Raw genomic sequence first — 6,184 nt, forward strand, 5'->3', positions numbered from 1 at the left:
CCACCAGCTATTGTGTGTGTATGTTTATATCTAAATATTAAAGAAAAGAACTTCTTACAACTATATGAGATATGAGTCTGTTACTACTGTTCACATTTTGTTTTTAGGTGCCATCGAGTCAAGTACAACACATGGCAACCCTATGAACGACAGATCGGAACCCTGTCCTATCCTGTGCCAGCCTTTCAATCTCTGACACACTTGAGCCCGTTGCTTCAGTCATGTGTCAGTCCACCTGGCTGAGGGTCTTCCTCTCCTTTGCCATCCCCGCATGTCTCCAAGTATGACGTCCCTCTTCAAGGAATCGCCTCTCCCAGCTACATGCCCGAAGTATGTGAGATGAAGTTTCATCATCTTTGCCTCCAAGGAGCATTCTGGCTGCACCTTTTCCAAGACATTTCTGTTTGTTCTTTCGACAATCCACAGAATCCTCACAATTCTTCATGTTTTAGTGAAGGAAAAATGATGCTAATTAAAAGATAATTTATCTGGTCATCAGGCTTCAGTAGAACTGTGTCGCTGTTGTTATTTATATAAAATCAAGTCAGAACTGACTTATCGTTGGCCCATCAGTGGATTTTCAGAGGCAATGGATTGATTACACAGGAAGAAATGATCCATCTTTTTCCACAGAGCCGCTGGTGCATTAGAACCGAGCACCTTTGGATTGGCGGTACAAGTCCTTATGACTAAGCTGCCAGAACTCCCTTGAGAGAAGTTTGACACGAACTTTGTAAATAAATGGGTATTAAAAAGTATAAAAAAATGTAAAATAGAATGTATGAAACACAATGCAAATGAAAGATTGTATAAAACAGTGTATATGAATGAAGCATACTATAAAGGTATTATTATGTGAAAATCAATATTGTAAAATAAAAATTAAAAAAAATTATAGAAATGGATAAGCAGTCTCTGACATGACTTTCCATGGCTTAAGGAGTCCTGGAGACCTAGAGGGACACTACCAACTTGAAGGGGAGATCTTTCTAGGGGTTGGGTTGGGTGCTCCTCAAGAGAAAGATAAGTAAGTCTCCTCTTATGTAATTTACAGTCTCTGAAAACCCGCTGGAGGATCACCTATGAGTTGGTTGTGACTTGACAGCAATGAGCTGAGTTTGACTGGACGTTGTTCCAGGATGGAGATAGTGTACTTTGACTTCCTGAATTTCCACCCCCCCCACACACACACCCCCTACTGCTTCTGGAATCAACAAGACTTATAAGGCTTCTTGGTGCAGCCATTTATGTTAGGAATTTGGGCAAGCTATTAATCTTTTTTAGCCAAGTATTTCTTATCTCTAAAATAGAAATAATGATAATTATCTACCATAACTGCTTAAAGATTGAATAAAAATACTTAACATAGTAGCTTTGATGTGTTAGTGTTAATTGCCCTAGTGTCAGCTCCTTTTAGCCTAACAGAACAAATGTTGTCCAATCCTGTACCATATTCACTGTCTTTTTATTGATATATCATTTATTATTATGATTGTGCTAATGTTTGCAGATTAGAAAGGTGTTTCATTCATTCATTCATTCACACATATATCGCTTTATGACATTGGTTACAATTCCCACATTGTATAAACGTTCTTCTCACTGTAGTTCTTCATTCATTTCTCCCCTCCCTTCTCTTTATCTTCTAAGTTTTATCCTTGGACAAATGCAGCTCCTCTGACTCTGTGTAGTTGAGTGTTCTTTGTGCTGAATGTTATGATTTACCTTATAAATCTTTTATGTTGCTTGGCTATGAGCTATGCCCAGAGATGAGGTTCAGTTCCAGACTCAAAGGGGAGGCCAAGGAACATAGCCTTGGGGGTTCCACTAGCCTCTCTCAGGCTAGTAAACCTGGTCATTATTGTAACTTTGAGTTTAGTTGTAAATGTATCTCTTGCCCTAAGTCCTCCTATTGTGATCCCTTTCAGAGCAGTTAGTGGTGTAGCTGGGCACCATCTAGTTCTTCTGATCTCAGAGTCATGGAAGTTGAGGATATTAAAATCCACTGGTACTATGGATTGTTTTTATACATCCTTTTTCCCCTTTCTTTTTCTTTGCTCCAGATAGTTAGAGATCACGAATCACAATTAAAAAAAAAAAAAAAAGAATCACACTCTTTAGATGGCTGTTAACAAGTTTTTAAATCTTCAGTCATTATTCACCAAAGTAGAGTGTAGAACATTGCTTTGTGAACTATGTCATGCCGATGTACCTTGCTGGAGGACCCATGAACAGTGGCTCATTCCCTCTAGGAGTTTGGTTATGGTTAAGAGAGTTGTACATTATTTACCCCTGTTGACTTTACTACATACATGGTTACATTTGTCGTGATCATGGATGTAGTCTCTTTCAAGGGCTTCTATTGGTTTGCCTTCTCTACCTTCCTATATATCCACTTGTAGATTGTTGTTGCATACCGTTGAATTGGAACTGGCTCATAGTTGACCCTCCAGTGGGTTGTCAAAAGCAATATAATTGCATAGGGGAAGATTGCTTTTTTGCTTTTTCCAGACAGAGCAGCTGGTGGATTGAAACCGCATGCCTTTGGGATAGCAGTGCAGTTCCTTACCACTAGACCACCTGAGCTCCCTATTACTGACAATGCAGAGTTAGATATGCAGTGCCTATTGTTGTCTGTAAGTCTTGCATATGTCTTCCTTTTCCTTAGTGATATTGTGCTAATGATCCCTTGTTTTGCATGCTCTGTCTCTTAATTCAACTTACCATGTATCTACTATCTAATTACTAATTGTCTTTCCCCCTCCCATTCCTGGTAACCAAGGGTGATAATAAAATAATATTTCATTCACTTTGTACACTTGTTCTGGGCTTTTTAATAATAGAGGATGCATACAGTATTTTCTCTTTGGTAGCCAGCTCATTTCTTTCAATGTAATATCCTCCAGGAGCATTCATATTTCATGGTGTTTTGTGAATTCTTTGCTATTTTTTGTTGTTGTTGTTTGCCATCTAGTGAAACACAACCTGTGGCAACCCAATCAACAGCCAACCTGAAATTTGCTCCATCCTGGGCCATTCTGATCTTCTCTGAGACACTAGAACCCACTGCTTATGTCACAGTGTCAGTCCATCTTATCAAGGGTCTTCCTTTCCTTCCCTGACCCTCCATCTTTACGAGCATGGTGTCCCCTTCTAGGAATAGCTTGGCCTGTCTACATGCCCAAAGTATGAGAGATGAAGCTTTATCATCCTGGCCTCCAAAGAGCACTCTGACCAGACCCTTTCCAGGGTCTGCTTGTTCTTTCGGCAGTCCATTCTCTTTGACAGAACACTCACTCTCCTCCAGCACCACAACTCAAAAGCATCAATTCTTCTCCTGTCATCCTTATTCATTGTCCAGCTCTCTGATGCATCTGATGGAGAAGACCATGGCCTGAATCAGGCACACTTTAGACTTCGAAGTGACATCAATATCCTTCAGAGTTTTGGAGAGCTTTCAATGTAAGCAGACTTGCCCAATGCAATATGTTTCCTGATTTCCTGACTACTGGTGCCACAGGTGTTCATTCTTGATCCAAGCAAGATAAAATCATTAACAGCTTCAATCTTTTCTCCATCTATCTAACGTTGCCTGTTGGCCCTGTGGTGAGGATCTTTGTCTTCTAGATACTGAGATGTAATCCATACTGAAAGCTGAAGTCCTTGATATTCTGCAGTGAGTAGGTACCTTTGTTTGCTAGGTTCAAATTTGCTTTTTAATGTGAAGGGACATTTACAAATAGTATTGGAGTTCATTCAATCATTCATACACGTGACTTTGTCTTCCTGTTAAGGACTTATTCTCAAGCTTCCTGCCCAAAGGTGAGGGAGCAGCCTTAAGTTTATTGGGACAACACACTGACCAGCAGAGATGAGCAGTATCCTGCCCTCCAGCCAAAGACCTGCAGGGCACCTTTAGTTGAGGAAATTGGGTTGTTACTCTCTGCAGTGACAGAGAAGGCAGAGCTTAGAGAACACAGCACAATGGTGTTGTTGTTGTTGTTAGGTGCTATTGAGTCAAGTACGTCTCTCATACATCGTGTCAAGGGTGTCTCTCATAGTAACCCTATGAACACAAGATCTGAACCCTGCTCTATTCTACACCATCCTCCCACTTCCTGACACACAAGGGCCCATTGCAGCAGTCACCGTGCCAATCCATCTGGTTGAGGGTCTTCTTCTCCTTTGCTGACCCTCCATCCTTCCCAGCATTATGTGTTCTTCAAGGAATAGCAACATGTCCAAAGTATGTGAGATGAAGCCTTATCATTCTTGCGTCCAAAGAGTACTCCAGCTGCACCTTCTTCAAGATGTATCTGTCTGTTCTCTTGGCCGTCCATGGGATGCTCAGTGCTCTTCTCCAACACCACAGCTCAAAGGTGTCAATTTTTTTTTCATCCTTATTCATTGTCCAACTCTCTGATACATAACAAGCAATCAGAAAAACTATGGTCTGAATCAGACACACCTTTGTCCTCAGACTGACATCATTACTCCTCAATAATTTGGAGAGGTCCCTAACTACAATACAGTGTTAGAAATGACTTATTATAGGATTTGGTTGAGTGATGTGGGAGAAGATTCAGGCAAGTTGAGGTTTGCCCTGGATTGAGTGATGCACAAAAGAGGAAGCACATTTACCTAATGAGTGTATATGTCCACAATGGACTGTTACACAGCACTGAAAAAGAATGCCTTAGTAAAACACTGTACAACATAGATGAGTCTGGAAGACATTATGCTGACCCAACTATCTTAGTCACAAAAAAAGACAAATTCTGTGTAAGATCACTTGTCTAAAATAGGATGGCAAAGGGTGAGAGAGGAGAAGGGGTGGAGGGGAGAATACGAGAAGAATGGATAGATAATTCTTGTATTGGAATAGGAAAAGAAATCTAAAATGAATAAACAATATGAACTCTGTCACAAAAGGACAAATACGTTATAAGACCACTGTTAAAAACAGGATGTTTGCGGCATGGGGAGTTGAAGGATGAGCAGGAAAAGAATGGATAGTTAATGATCCTTGCTCTGGAATAGGTGAAGAGGGGTGTGTGTGGTAAATCTGAAAGGAAAGGATGCTTAGACGTTATGCACATGGTAGTAACAAATGGGAACAGGACGTGCATAACCAAGTGAATGGCAGATAAGGAGGAAAATGTATATGAATTAATAAACAAAACCCCAATTTCTTTCTAAACTGTACCGATGAGGGAGTTTTGCTTTTGCTTTTTAGGGAGAGGAGTAAACGAGGGGGGGGAGAAGAGAAGGGTGCAACAATGAATGAATGGAATTCTAAAATCTCTGTAGATGTTCATTGAAATGAAAAATAAATAAAATATTAAAAAAAATTTAACATCCAGATCTAACCTCTTTTGTCACATAACCTCTTTGACCCAGATGTGAATTCACTTTCTTGCATTATTTGAACCCTTCATATGTTTATATCTTTTCCTCATTTTCTAAATTAGTTGGAGTGCCAAGTCAATTTAATGGAGAGCAGAAAAATCCTTTCAACAAATTGCATTGGGAGAATAAAATCGAACCTTTACCATAACAAAAACTCAAAATGGCCACAAGATCTAAATGTAAGAATGAAAACTATAAACCCTGTTAGGAAGAAACATAAATATAAATCTTTGCTGCCTTGCATTAAGCAATGAGCTATGACACCAAAAGCACTGTTAACTCAATGTCCCTGAAGCAAAAGTCTCACTTTCTCCCTCCCACTCCTGGAAACCAAGAATAATCTTTGGTTTCTATGTATTTATTTATTTATTTTACCTAAGTGTCCTGTGACATTCTGTTTATCCATTCATCTGTTGATGGTCATTTTGGTTGTTTCTACTTTGAGGGTATTGTGAAAAGTGCTGAAATGAGCACTGTAGTACAAGAGTCTGTTTTCATACCTCCTGAGAGTATACCTAGTATTAGTGTTGCTGGTTTAAATGGTAATTCTATGTTCAATGTTTTGAGGACTCACCAAATGGTTTTCCTCAAAGATTATACTTTTTTTAAAACATTTTTTTAAGATTATACATTTTACATTCCCACCACTAGTTTCTATCCACACCCTTGCTATAACTATTGTTTTCCTTTTTTTATTATTATTAATTTTAATAGACATTTACAGAGGTTTTGGATTTCCATTTATTCATTGCCGCACTTTTCTCCCTGCCCACCC

The sequence above is a fragment of the Elephantulus edwardii genome, unplaced genomic scaffold (assembly GCF_000299155.1).
Source record: "Elephantulus edwardii isolate Elephantulus edwardi_28Jun2011 unplaced genomic scaffold, EleEdw1.0 scaffold00117, whole genome shotgun sequence".
NCBI lineage: Eukaryota > Metazoa > Chordata > Mammalia > Macroscelidea > Macroscelididae > Elephantulus > Elephantulus edwardii.